The sequence below is a fragment of the Mustela putorius genome, unplaced genomic scaffold (assembly GCF_011764305.1).
Source record: "Mustela putorius furo isolate JIRA1106 unplaced genomic scaffold, ASM1176430v1.1 tig00000430_pilon_pilon_pilon, whole genome shotgun sequence".
Lineage (NCBI taxonomy): Eukaryota > Metazoa > Chordata > Mammalia > Carnivora > Mustelidae > Mustela > Mustela putorius.
Genome location: NW_025421377.1, coordinates 22,852,175 through 22,867,270, shown reverse-complemented (window position 1 = coordinate 22,867,270; position 15,096 = coordinate 22,852,175). Strand labels below are relative to the sequence as shown.

General features: G+C 39.6%; 1 long non-coding RNA gene across 3 annotated transcripts; it reads right to left on the bottom strand.

The window, feature by feature from the left end:
• Positions 1–209: 209 nt before the first annotated feature.
• On the bottom strand, positions 210–13,521 carry LOC106007227. 3 transcript variants are annotated; one of them, XR_006606725.1, is made up of 5 exons: positions 13,366–13,521; positions 13,035–13,110; positions 8,201–8,318; positions 1,590–1,724; positions 210–793 (listed from the first exon to the last, which is right to left on the bottom strand). It is a non-coding gene; the product is annotated as an uncharacterized LOC106007227 (long non-coding RNA). The 3 variants fall into 3 exon arrangements; XR_001181858.2 differs by lacking the exon at positions 1,590–1,724 and having other exon boundaries at positions 13,366–13,515; XR_006606726.1 differs by lacking the exons at positions 210–793; positions 1,590–1,724 and adding an exon at positions 6,161–6,347 and having other exon boundaries at positions 13,366–13,515.
• Positions 13,522–15,096: the final 1,575 nt, after the last annotated feature.

The window sequence follows — 15,096 nt, the reverse complement described above, 5'->3', positions numbered from 1 at the left end:
GGGAAATTTTCAGTCATTCTTGCCTCAAATATTTCTCCCAATTCGCTGTCTTTCCCCTTCTTCTGGTATTCCCATTAAAAGTACTTGTCCCACAGTTCTTAGATCTCTTATTCTGTATTTTTCAGTCTTTTTTTCCTCTTTTCATTTTTTAAAAGATTTTATTTATTTATTTGAAAAAGAAAGAGAGCGTGCACAAGCCGGGGGCCGTGGCAGGCAGAGGAAGAGGGAGGTGAAGGCAGACGCTTCACTGACTGAGCCACCCAGAAGCCCCTCTCTTTGCTTTTCAGTTTTGAATGTTTCTGCTGACATACACGAGCTCAGAGGTTCTTTCCTGAGTCACATACAGTTTATCTATAAGCCCATCAAAGGCTTCCCGCCAGGGACTGGGTCCCCTGGAGTTTCTAACTCTCGGGCTTGTCCACATGAGCCTCCAGCAATTCAGCAACTTCGTTCAGGTTTTTGCTACCCCTGCACTGGTTCCCCCAGAGGTTTTTGCTCTTCGGTTTTGCTTATGGTAAGTTGCGATTCTCTGTAGTGATGTGTAGGTTTCTCCAGTTTTCCAGGAAGCCCTTGGCCCAGCAACCTCCCCTCCCTTAATGATTTAGGAATTTTGGGTTCCTTCAGATTTTTACTCGTTGTTTAGCAGAGTGGTGACTTCCAAGCCCCTTACATACCAGACCAGAAACCAGAAGTCTCTATCTTGTTCCTCAGATTCGCAACTGAGGCCATGAAGAGGCTGCTTGTGGCTGCTGAGGGGCCTGTCTTCACAGGAAGGATCCTCTGAGGCCTGGACCTGAACAGAACAATTTGGGCCAATAAAGTACAATAAAGTACTTACAATAAAGTAAGAGAGAAAAGAAAACATTATCCAGAAAATCTTAAGGAAGAGAAAATACATTTCTTTTTTTTTTAATCGATTTTTTTTTTTTTAATGTTCATTTAGTCAACATATAGTACCTCATTAGTTTTTGACGGAGTGCTCGGTGACTCGCTGGTTGTGTATAACAGCCAGGGCTCATCACGCCATGTGCCCTCCTTAATGCCCACCACCCGGTTACCCCATCCCCCTTCCTCACTCCCCCTCCTTTCTGTAAGCTTCAATTGGGCTCCCGGAGTCCAGAGTTGGGAAAATACATTTCTAGTACTATGCTCTATTTATTGGAAACAACCCACGTGTCAGTGGACCCACATAGTTCAAACTCGTGCTGTTTAAGGGACAACAGTTGTCACATGTGGAAAAAGGGGAAACTGGTGATCTGTGTTTGGGAACCATAGTTTCAACATCAGGAGCTTCACATCGTGGGTTCTTGTGGCCTCAAGTTCCCCAACTTTATAAAATAATGGCAACAAAGTCTCCCTCAAAGTGAAAGATAGACAGGAACCAGGGAACCCTCTGGCCAGAAAACCCCAATGGAAATGTGAGCCTCTAAGTTTCAGGTTCCAGGAAACTACACCAAAGGGAGTCCAAAGCTAAAAAGAGCTGACCCACTGCTTCTGGTGACAGCTGATGTGGCGTTCTGTAGGGAGGGGCTGATGTGTTAGTCTCTTCCTATGCACTTGAAGCCCAGAAACCCATCTCGAGTTCCCACCTAGTGGAGCTCCACCTTCCATAAGCAAAGCTGGTCACAGGACTTGGTCTGGATGCAGGATGCCCACAAATGCTGTGAGTTTCTTTGCTTCAACCCCCGCGCTCTATCTTCTTTCACTGTTTCCCGGACCTTAATCTGCCGGGACAAGTGCCAGGGGATGTGCAGCTGGTAACATTGACTCAACAGTAGCTCCTTTCTACCGCATGCACTGGCTATTGTGAAGCAACACTAGTCCCCAGAAAGATGCTGCAGAGATTAAAACATTCCTCCTTCTGTGTACTGCTTTCGACAGCTACAGTATTTGAACACTCATTAAACCCAAAGCTCTTTTGATTGTATATGGGACCCTAAGAAGATTGCACACATCCTGACATCCAGAGTGTAAGAAGCTTGCGTGTATGTATGTGTGCGTGTGTGTGTGTTTGTATATTTATGCGTGTATATGAGTACACGTGTCTATATGTTGGAAGAGGGAGGGACAAAAACTGACAACTACTTCAGGCATTAAGTTAACAGCGAACATTATTTACAATAGCCAAGACATGGAAACAAGTTCATGAATGACTGCATGAACAAGTTGTGGTATATCTACAAATAAGGAAATTCTGCTGTTTGTGATAACATGAATGGAACCTGAGGACATTAGGCAAAGTCAAATAAGTCAGAAGGAGCAAGGCAAATACTGTATGATCTCACTTGCATGCGGAATCTAAAAACAAACAAACAAACCAAAATCACAGCAAAAGGGATCAGATTCATAGTTAACAGAGGGGAGAAATAGGGGGAGGAACCGGAGGAAGGTGGTCACAAGGTACAAACCTCCAGCTGTAAGATAAATAACAGGTCAACCAAAGCTCACATTGCTGCAGGATAAATAAATAAACATATGTGTGTGTGTGTGTGTGTGTGTAAATATATATATATATATATATATATATATATATAAAGAAAAAATATATTCTTTTTTTAAAGAAAAATACATCCTTGTTTTGCTTTCTCTTTTACCGATTTCTGTAAGAGGTGATGCATATTAACTAATATATGTATACGGTAATCATCTCACAATATGTGTGAGCGATACATATCATGTATGTAAGCATTAGGCAGTACACCTTAAACATATACAATGACCTATGTCCACTGTATCTCAGTAAAACTGGAGGGAAAAGTGTAGCTAACATTTACACATGCTTACTCTGGGCTGGGAAGCTCTTCTAAAGGCTTTGCCCCTTCTCCCTGGTTACTCATTCTATCCTCACAACAACCTCGGGAGACACGTATTACTGTTTTCATCATTAGCTCTTTCCTAGAGATGGGGAGGCGAAGTCACAGAGGCGTCAGGAGTGGAGCGGGGTTTGGATCCAGGCTGTTAGTGCTACAGTCCTGGACTGCAGGGGCTCACTTGCTGGGGTCCATTTAAAAGGCACTGTACCTCTAGAAATTTTAGGGTGGTGTCTTTCCGGATTTCTATGTAAAGTATCATGCAGTCAGCAAATAGCGAAAATTTGACTTCTTCCTTGTTGATTTAGATGACTTTATTTTATTTTGTTGTCTGGTTGCTGAGGCTAAGACTTCCAGTAATGTTGAATAAAAGTAGCAAAAGTGTACATCCCTGTCTCATTCCTGACTAGGGAAAAAGTTCTCAGGTTTTCCCCACTGAGAATGATATTCACTGTGGGTTTTTCATATACAACCTTTATTATGTTGAGGTATATTCCCTCTAAACCCTGTCTGTTGAGGGTTTTTATCATGACTGGATGCTTTTTCTGCATCTACTAAAATGATCATATGGGTCTTATCCTTTCTTTTATTAATGTGATATATCATGTTGATTGAATCACAGATACTGAACGATCCTTGAAACCCAGGAATAAATCCCACTTGATTGTGGTGACTGATTTTTTTAAAATGTATTATTGGATTTCATTTGCTAGTATTTTATGGAGAATTTTTGCACTCATGTTCATCAGAGATATTGGCCTACAGTTCTCTTTTCTAGGAGTGTCTTCATTTGGGTTTGGTATCAGGGTAGTGTTGGCCTCACAGAATGAAATTTCAAGTTTGCCTTTCTTTTTGGAATAGTTTGAGGAGAATAAGTATTCAGTCTTTAAATGTTTGGTAAAATTTGCCTGTGAAGCTATTTCGCCCTGGAATTTGTTTGTTAGGAGTTTTTCGGTTTTGTTTTTAAGATTTTATTTATTTATTTATTTGAGAGAGAGAGAGAGGGAGAGACTGCTAGCCACGTTGGGGGAGGAGCACAGGGAGAAGCAGAGAATCTCAAGTCAACTCTGTGCTGAGCATGGAGCCCCACTCAGCGCCCCATCTCAGGACCCTGAGATCATGACCCGAGCCAAAACCAACCAAGACTTAGATGATCAATCAACTGAGCCACCCAGGTGCCTCTGTTGGGAGTGTTTTGATTACCAGTTTAATTTCTTTGCTTGTTATCAGTCTGTTCAAGTTTTCTATTTCTTCCTGTTTCAGTTCTGGTAGTTTCTATGTTTCTAGGAAGTTATCTGTTTCTACTAGGAAATTGTACTATTTCTAGGAAGTTGTCTGTTTCTACCAGGAAATTCTACTATTTCTAGGAAGTTGTCTGTTTCTACCAGGAAATTCTACTATTTCTAGGAAGTTGTCTGTTTCTACCAGGAAATTCTACTATTTCTAGGAAGTTGTCTGTTTCTACCCAGGAAATTCTACTATTTCTAGGAAGTTGTCTGTTTCTACCAGGAAATTCTACTATTTCTAGGAAGTTGTCTGTTTCTACCAGGAAATTCTACTATTTCTAGGAAGTTGTCTGTTTCTACCAGGAAATTCTACTATTTCTAGGAAGTTGTCTGTTTCTACCAGGAAATTCTACTATTTCTAGGAAGTTGTCTGTTTCTACCAGGAAATTCTACTATTTCTAGGAAGTTGTCTGTTTCTACCAGGAAATTCTACTATTTCTAGGAAGTTGTCTGTTTCTACCAGGAAATTCTACTATTTCTAGGAAGTTGTCTGTTTCTACCAGGAAATTCTACTATTTCTAGGAAGTTGTCTGTTTCTACCAGGAAATTCTACTATTTTCTAGGAAGTTGTCTGTTTCTACCAGGAAATTCTACTATTTCTAGGAAGTTGTCTGTTTCTACCAGGAAATTCTACTATTTCTAGGAAGTTGTCTGTTTCTACCAGGAAATTCTACTATTTCTAGGAAGTTGTCTGTTTCTACCAGGAAATTCTACTATTTCTAGGAAGTTGTCTGTTTCTACCAGGAAATTCTACTATTTCTAGGAAGTTGTCTGTTTCTACCAGGAAATTCTACTATTTCTAGGAAGTTGTCTGTTTCTACCAGGAAATTCTACTATTTCTAGGAAGTTGTCTGTTTCTACCAGGAAATTCTACTATTTCTAGGAAGTTGTCTGTTTCTACCAGGAAATTCTACTATTTCTAGGAAGTTGTCTGTTTTACCAGGAAATTCTACTATTTCTAGGAAGTTGTCTGTTTCTACCAGGAAATTCTACTATTTCTAGGAAGTTGTCTGTTTCTACCAGGAAATTCTACTATTTCTAGGAAGTTGTCTGTTTCTACCAGGAAATTCTACTATTTCTAGGAAGTTGTCTGTTTCTACCAGGAAATTCTACTATTTCTAGGAAGTTGTCTGTTTCTACCAGGAAATTCTACTATTTCTAGGAAGTTGTCTGTTTCTACCAGGAAATTCTACTATTTCTAGGATGTTGTCTGTTTCTACCAGGAAATTCTACTATTTCTAGGAAGTTGTCTGTTTCTACCAGGAAATTCTACTATTTCTAGGAAGTTGTCTGTTTCTACCAGGAAATTCTACTATTTCTAGGAAGTTGTCTGTTTCTACCAGGAAATTCTACTATTTCTAGGAAGTTGTCTGTTTCTACCAGGAAATTCTACTATTTCTAGGAAGTTGTCTGTTTCTACCAGGAAATTCTACTATTTCTAGGAAGTTGTCTGTTTCTACCAGGAAATTCTACTATTTCTAGGAAGTTGTCTGTTTCTACCAGGAAATTCTACTATTTCTAGGAAGTTGTCTGTTTCTACCAGGAAAATTCTACTATTTCTAGGAAGTTGTCTGTTTCTACCAGGAAATTCTACTATTTCTAGGAAGTTGTCTGTTTTTCTACCAGGAAATTCTACTATTTCTAGGAAGTTGTCTGTTTCTACCAGGAAATTCTACTATTTCTAGGAAGTTGTCTGTTTCTACCAGGAAATTCTACTATTTCTAGGAAGTTGTCTGTTTCTACTAGGAAATAGAATGGAGCTAGAGAGTATCATGCTAAGTGAGCTGAGTCAGCCAGAGCAAGGCAAATACCGTATGATTTCACTCATATGTGGAATTTAAGAAACAGATGATCATAGGGGAAAATAGAGAAAGAAACGTAAGCCAAGAAACAGAGTCTTAACTCTAGAGAACAAACTGATGGTCACCAGAGGGGAGGTGGGTGTGGGAAGGGTAAAACAGGTGACGGGGATTAAGGAGGGCACTTGAGATGAGCACTGAGTGACATATGGAAGTGTTGAATCACTATATTGTACACCTGAAACTAACATTATATTGTATGTTAACTAACTGGAATTTGAAGAAAAATTTATAAAACAGCAAAAAGTATTTAATGGCACTGTATTCTTGAGACTAGCTAATTCTGCAATTCGATTTAATTCCCTTGATACGGCTGGAAGAGCTTTTTCTGCACTAGCTTCCTCATTCAGATCTTTGCTTGCAGGAACATGTTGGGAAGTTGGAACCTTTGCCTGTCGGGTAGGAAAACAGCAGATTAGGGGAATGGAATGTCACATTTCAAGACATGTCTAGGGGAAAAAATTATTTAGAACATAGTTTATTTGACTCCTTTCTCCTTCCTTTCAACAATGGCTTTCTGATATTCCTTCTCTCATTGACAGGCATCTACATAGTCCAAGACCAAAAGAAAAAACCTCACTTCCTCCCTAAATTATAAGTCTTCTGGGCACTGCAAGGACTGGGACGCATTTGTCTGCCAGTGGTCAGTTGTCGAGGATGAACGCAACTACCGATGTTAGAGAAGGTCTGATCTCACATTATGTAATGAAGAAATGTCTTCATCTCTGCAGCAACTATGTAATTATAACTGTAGCCACCGTTTAATAGAATTGCCACTATTGTTTGGGCAGTATCATATTCTCTCAGTAATCCACAAGATAACCTTATTAACCCCAGTTTACAGACAAGAAAACTAGAGCTTCTGATTCCTCCTCTGGCTGTCTTCACTCCAGCTACACCAAATTTTTCTTTTAACTTTCCTTGCTCCTTTCTGTCAAAAGTCTTTTGCCTACACTGTTGTTTCTGAGTATATACTGTTTACCTCACCCTCTAACTTGTAATTCAGTTTAGAACTTACCTCAGTGAGTAGTCATATATTCATTAGTGTCATTTTTAAATAATGTCTCTCTTCCACCTGATACTCTGAGGTCCCTAAGAATGGGGATGTAGGTCCTTTGCTTATTATTATATCATAAGAAATCGGTGTAATACCAGGTACATGGCAGGCATTCGATAATATAGGTTGCATTCATGATTTTGCCCAAATTAGCAGGGCTAAGAGTCAAACCAAATTCTGCCTGGCTCCAAACCCTGAACTCTATTGTGCTATACCATCTCCAACATATTCATGGCACTTTAGGAAAATAAATAAGTCTTAAATTAATAACCTACATGGAGATGCCAAGAAAATGGAGCCGCAAGACAAGAAAATGGCAGACAACAGGACAATCACAATTGCAAAAGGTAAGCCTTGGTTTGAAAGTCATTGCAAAGTCTTTCAACCTTTGAATTTGTGGAGACTGATCTACTTGTCTTCTGTCATAGTTATCTGTCCTTGTGTATATCTAGAAATCTGTGACTTGGGTTTCTACCACTCTTCCTACTCTTTGCCCAACCCACACTGAATTTCAGTGTTTGTCGTCCACATTTGTCACTTAGACAGGTGGATAGATAAATGTGATAGCTATATGAATGATAGAGACAATACAGATAAATACACATATGCATGGCCATCCTTTGGGAAAAGATTAAAATGGATGCTGAGTCACAATGGAAAAATAAAACTTCAAACTACGAATTATTTTTCTAAAATTTTTTTTTGCTGTTTGTAGTCTACTTTCATTCTCCCCTTCGTTCCACCAGTTATAACTCATAACTTCAGTTGGAAGTGTCAGTTTCTTGCCTTAGAGATCCTTGCACTCTCCAGCTCACACCTCAGCAAACAACAATATGGCTGCCATTTATTAAGCAACTGTTATGCACCTGGCACACAGCACTTCCCTTTACATGCCCTTGTGCAATAGTCTGCTCATCTAAGGTCTCTATCAAGGTTCTCATTGCACAGGTTAAGAGAGTAGGGCTCCAAAAGATAGAGTAGCTTCCCAAGGTTACACTTCCAGTATGGAGCAGAACCAGAATTCCAATCACCTCTGATCCCAATGTCTTTGTGTTCTTTCTGCCACACTGAAAAATGGCAAGAACATTTGAACCCAATTTAAAAGAAGTAATAAAGCCAATCATCTCAATGGCAGGGGCTGCTTGACCCATACGAATACTGTAAGGGCAGATGACAAGCTACACTTACCTTTCCCTTCATTGTGTCAAACTTTCTCTCCCCGCTCACTTCCTCTCTCCACTTGCTCCTGCATGAAGGACAAGAAGCGTACTTGACTAGTCGTCTGGATTATGCCAAAAAATCAATTCTGCATTCGAATGAAGAAAGATAAAAGATTCAAGAACAAAAATAAAAAGTAAGTATCATTTATTGACTGCCTTCTTTATGCCAAGTGCTTTACAAACGGTGACCCACTGACAATAATGCATACAATGGTGTTTTGTGGATAAGGTACACTTGGACAGGTTAAGAAACTTAAGTCTCAGCATTTCAGTATGAGTCATATCTTTTCCCTTCGGAAACTTCTACTGGCCAGTTTCATCTGAATGCCTGTATAAATCACCAGCCAAATGCTGATTACTCCCAAATTTAATACTCTAGGTCCCATCTGTCTCTTCATTCCCAATCAGCAATTCTCAACTTTTTCAGTTCCTGGAATCTCTTTACATTTTTCAGAAGTTTTGACAACCTCAAAAATTCTGCTCATGTAGATTACATCAATCAGTGTTCACTGCGTTAGAAATTAAAACTGAGAAAAAAATTTAAATTTACCCATTAATTTAAAATATGAATTCACAGCATCTTAATTACATATTATGAAAAATAGCTCTATTTTCCAAAACAAAAAACCATGTGCTGAAGAGAATGTCATTGTTTTGCAGTTTGCAAATCTCTTTAATGTCTGGGTTAATAGAAAGCACTTGGGTTCTCATATCTGTCTCTGCCTTTAGTCTGTTATAATACTGACAACAACTGGCATTGTACACATATATAGTTAGAAAGAGGGGTACCTTAATAGCTCCCCCATTTCTCTCTAACTAATAAATGGACACTACCCAGAAGATACATAATTACATTATTCAAATGTTTAACCTTTTTCCACAAATATGTTGTGATCTACTTGATGTCACAAGAGTTTACCCCAGGAGGGTTCCCTTAGAGCTAACAGGACATACACCAGGAACTTCATGTTGTGGGTGTGACCTACACAAGCCCAACTCTCACCTTTTTCTGAAACTATACAAGCGCCTGTGCCTAGAATAGATCACCTGTATGTAGCTGGAGTTCTTAAAGGTGGGATAGAAAACAGCTGTGATCCTTCTAAGAAAAGCAGTAATTAATAGCATATAACATTTTAAGTCTGCCATTAGTATGAGAACTTGTGAATGACAAACTAGAAACATACATGCATGCTTAGTTACGTCCACATATGACTACTGAGCCAAGTGTGTGCTGTAAGCAACAGGATGGTTTGAAGCGATGGGAGCTGTCAAAACTGTGGTCCTAAAGCAATAACGCAGACAAGGGTCAAGAACACATCACTTACAGTCTGCATTAATGAGAATTGTGTTATTTAATACTCATATGTCCATGATTTCCTAGCAGATTCCTAAGTTCATGTTATATCTGGAAATCAAATCAAATATTGCAGTTTTTATTAAGAGATATAGTCACTATTACAATACTCCATTAAAGAATGTCCAGGCTATGACTTGACTTTCTTTCTTTCTTTTTTTTTTTAAAGAGTTACTTATTTGTTTTAGAGAGAGTGAGTGGCAGGGGGAGGCCGGAAGAAAGGGAGAGAGAGAATCTCAAACAGACTCTCTGCCAAGCACAGAGCCTGATGTGGGGCTTGATCTCAAGACCCTGAGATCATGACTTGAGTTAAAATCAAGAGTCCGACGCTCCACCAACAGACTCACCCAGGCACCCCATGACTTGACTTTCAGCATTAGTCAACTGCTGATATTGAGATTTAAGAACATTGACCTTAATTATTTATAAGCTATTGTCACTTGGAATGAAACTTTTATATGTTATTGTTATTATTATTATTACTAGTCCTATTATTTTATCCACCTTTTTCCCAAACTTGAAGAGTGCGAAGTGGATGTAGTGTGAGTTGGAGGAGAAGGAGTGAAGGATGGTATAAAAATCAACTTGGATAACTGCTGTATCAGAAAAACGGCATCATGGTCACATTCTGTTGGATTTCTCTGTTTTGTACACAATTACAATAGTAAAAGGTAGCAAAACTTAGGGTGGGAGAATGATTATTGCTTGTTTCATTTGGAAAGGATTCTCCATTCATTCGAAGAGTGTGTTTAACACTCTTTTTTAACTCTAACTTTTTAAACACTCTTTTTAAACTCTAATTTTAAAATTTTAAACAAAATTTTGAGGGCCCCACCTCCTAAAATCTACCAGAACCCTGGGTTTCCTTCTGTCGCTGAAGTTGGAAAGCATGTGTGCTTTTAAGTCTCCTCTCTCCTGTGGCAGAGAAGACTGAATGGAGTCTGTATCCATGTTGAAGACTGTAGCTCCTCGAGGGCAGAGACCGTCTGATGCACCTTTACTGTCACCATGCCTACTACCTCTGTCTGGCACACAGCAATTTTTCAATGACTGAGTAAGTTGAATTCTCTCCACTGGCCATTGCAGTGTTGAAAACAGTCTATATTTAAGATCAGAAACTTTCTCTTAGAGAGGAAACATGCTTAGAAATAGAAATTATTTTTATCACTTCTCAGTATTACTTTTCGTTGTTCAAGTTGTAAAAGCAGTTGTGTGACTTTGATCCCCATCATTAGGACAAATCGTAGTCCAATTCAAAAGTTACCCTTCAGGGGCACCTGGATGGCTCAGCAGATTAAGCCTCTGCCTTCAGCCCAGGTCATGATCCTGGGGTCCTCAGATCAAGCCCCGCATCGGGCTCTCTGCTCAGTGGGGAGCCTGCTTCCCCCTCTATCTCTGCCTGCCTCTCTGCCTGCTTGTAATCTCTGTCTATCAAATAAATAAATAAAACCTTTTTAAAAAAAGTTACCCTTCAGCCCTACAATGTAACAACAGAAGGTGAACTTCTCTCAAAACTCATCAACGAAGAGATGTTTTTAAATGACCTATACATCTATAACAGCATTGCTTTAATGAAAGTTTTGGAGGAATTTTAAGAAGGAATTTCTCCACCCTTATCTTGTTTTTCTCAGCAAAGCAAAATTTTACTTTTTTTAAATCGAAGTTCTAAAGTCTTTGTTTTCATAGGAAACATATTATATTTTACATGTTCCTAAATCTAAATACGAAATGATCATTTACTCCTCAAATTCAAGATCAACATCAGGATTTTTCTTAAAGAATTAATGTTACAACCGTTGTAATTTACTAAGATCTTGACAATGAAGATTCCCAATTATAAAATATATTTATTTTAACCTTCACATGTTGGAAAAGTAACATATCATGTTGCATTATGAACGGCTGGCTTCCTTAAGAAGGTGACCCAGTTAGGTTTTTATTGGGAGTTCCCCTCAGTGTTTAGAGTTACTCTACTTCTTTTTTTTCCTTCACTTAGCACCTAGCATAGGCCCCAAGTACAGCTTCAGATACAAAGTGCGGTGTATGGCCATGCAACAAACTGATAGCATTTTGGGTCACACAGTGTTAGAATCAGGCAATTTCTTGTTCTCCATGCATTTTCTTCAAGTTACGTCTCTAAATGCTTTTCAGGGGTGGTTTAGTGGTCTGTGCAAATGACCTAACCTAATGATAACCCACATCTTTTTGTCTCCTCCTTTTTTTTTTTTAAGATTTTATTTATTTATTTGAGAGAGAGAGAGTACAAGCAGGGGGAGGGGCAGAAAGAGAGAGAACCAAAACCCCTCTCAGCAGGGAGCCTGATGTGGCGCTTGATCTCACGTGGGCCTCCATCCCCGGACTCCAGATCATGACCTGATCTAAGGGCCGATGCCTGACTAACTGAGCCATGCAGGCACCCCTTTTTGTCTCCTTCTTTTCTGTTCTATTGCTATGGGCCATCCCTGCAGCAGAATTGTGGTAGAAACGCATTCCAAGTATTTCTCTCGATTTCCAATGAATGAGATATTGGTATGCATGCATGTTTGTGTGTGTCTTACAAAAACACACAAGCGCCATTCTTCAGCTTGTGCTCTGAAACATACCACCTCGAAACTTCGTGGCTTAACACAACCACCACTGACATAGCTCATAGTTCTGTGGGTTGGCAATGTGGGCTGGGCTCCGCCAGAAAGACTTCCTGCTGTTTCCAGCTGGACTCATTGGTGAGACTGTAGTCAGCTGCAGATGAGTTTAGCGGCTCTGCCTTTAGGCTGTCGGCTAGAGTAATAGAGCAACTGGGCCAAGGCTCTCTCATCATCCCACCGGCTAGCCCAGTCTTGTTCATATGGTGGTTCCAGGCTTGAAGAGCAATGAAGGTGAAGCCTCGGAGCCCACCCCTGGGGCTTGGTTTTCAAGCCTCCATTTTTGTCACTTGGAACTGACCCATTGACCAAAGCAAGGCACATGTCCAAACCCAGTACAGAAAGTCCTTTCAAACAATATGGGGAGGCATGAACAAACAGCCCTTCCTACAGTCAGTCTAGAACTCTCTAGAAAACCCTAAAGAAATGCATTAACCAAGAAAAATATCTCTTTTTAGGGGCCTTTCTCCCCTAAACTTAAAGTCAGTTGCTAACATGGATGAAGCTTGCTGGCCTAGGAGGAGTTGCCCATAACGATGGTTGATGGTGAAATTCCTAGATATCATTCTACAGTGAGAAGCTAATTATACTGGGAAAAAAGCCTGCTGATCAGATGGCACTGCCAGACATCAAGCTGTACTAGAAACCTATTAATAATGGAAAACTAATGTCTGTTCAGTTACATAGGTCACAGTGGAACACAATATAAATTCTAGAATCATGTTAAAAAATATATATGCCCTTAGTACTTGATAAAAGCATCTCCTCAAGTCAGGACAAAAGTAGATTCACATTTATTTACTCACCACACATTTATGAAGCCGCCATCATGTGTTTCTGAACCGGTGTGTCTTCAACCTCTGACATGGGTCTAGTATTGTTCTAGGCACAGAAGACAGAGCAGTGAACCTAGCAGTCAAGTTCCCTGTTTCCTTAGAGCTAAGGGTTTAAAGAGAAGCGAGGTAAAATAAAGTCACCCAAAACAAGAAATACACATTCAATAACACATGAAACAGTAAAGTGCATTCAGATAGCGATAATTGCCATTAGGATAATAGAATAGGAGATTGTGTTAGAGAAAGATTGGTGGCCTCATTTGGAGGGGATGGCCGTGGAAGGTCTCTCTGAAGTGATTACCTTTAAGAAAAACCAGAAAAATGAAAAGAAACCAGCTGCGACGAGAGCAGAGCTTTCTTGGCAAGATAATCAGAAGAACAAAGGAAATGAGGCAGGAAACAGCTTGGTCTGTTCCAGGAACAGAAAATTAAGCCCGAGGGACACCTGGGTGGTTTAGTCAGTTGAGCAACTGACTCTCGATTTCTGCTCAGGTCATGATCCCGGGGTCCTAGGATTGAGCCTTGCACTGGGCTCTGGGCTCTGTGTGGAGTCTGCTTGAGACTTTTTCTCTCCCTTTGCCCCTCCCCCTCCCTCTTCTCTTTCTCTTAAAGAAAAACATCAAGCCAGAGCCACAAGTGTAGAGTCCGTACCATGGAAGCAGAGAATCGATCAAGTCCAAGAGATAGGGAAGAAGTGGGCTATGGAGGCCTCTGGGGCCATGGGAAGAAGGTCAGGTTTAGACTTTATCCAGATTTGGGCGCAACTGGCAGAAAGGTTTTCAACAAAGGAAATCAGAGGTGGTATTGTGACTTGATTTTTGTCTGGAGAAGATTATACCAGTTGCGGTAGAGAATGGACATAGTGAGACAAGATCATCAATAATATATATATTTAAAATAGGATATGTTTTTTTTTTACCTTTTAAACTGATAAATTAAAAAAGAAGAAGAATCCAGGAGTTATCCCAGGAGTATAAAAGTGACACCTTTTTGAGAGAACTTCTTTAAAAATGCACATTGCAATTTCATTTTTTGAACTCTATCTAAAAGGCATTCTTATAGTTCTATGCAGCTATATATAAGCATTTTCTGAAGTCTTATTTACAGTACCACAAATTTCTCACAATAGGAAACTGATTAAACAATACTTTATATGGTATGATACAGTATAACTAATTAAAATCATTGCAGGAAAAAACTGACTGATATATGGTCAAGTGTTCATAATATGTTTTATGTGATAAAAGCAAGTTATCAAACATTAAGGCAAAGGTAAGAGTATTTTGGTAAATAGCTGTAGAGAAACTATGCCAATGAAGGCATTCACCAAATTGTTTATAGTAATACTACTTAAGGGCTGGGATTGTCGGTGAATTATTCTTCTGCATGTCTGTGTTTTTCAAAACTAACATGTTGCACATATGTAATTAGGTTTTTTTCATATTATGATTTAAAAAATCATATATTTATAAAAGGGTAAGTACTCAAAAATAAAAAGAGTCCCTGGGTCTCTAACTAAAGCTAACTAACTGGAAAGCAGAAGTCAGAACAAAGGCTTCAAGGATGCTTGTGATAAAAAGTGCAAAACAAAGTTGTCCTGGTGCTGATAACAAGCACATGATCCACAGAGAGAGGAGACTGTGGAGACCGAGCGTAAACTTAAACAAAGTTCTGGAACCTGGGGGCCACAGACACTGCAGGTCCCGTTAGTCATCATTCAAAGGTCAGTCCACGCAGCAGGGGGTCCTGGGGCCAGCTAATCATGTGAACACCCACAAGTAATCCCAAATTACACTGTCCTCATATATGAGGTTGTAGAAACTTTGATGGTGACCTAAGAAGCCCATTGGTTCGACTCTGCTCCGTTTATTAAAATAACCTTCAAACGTGATAAAGCCAGTCGGTCCTCATCTTCGTGCACAAGTCAAATAGATAAACTCTCTGACCTCCTGAACATACAGAATCCTTAAAACACCGTATTGATCAAACAAGTAACCTGCAAATCTAAACTAATGCTCAGTCTATGACTTTG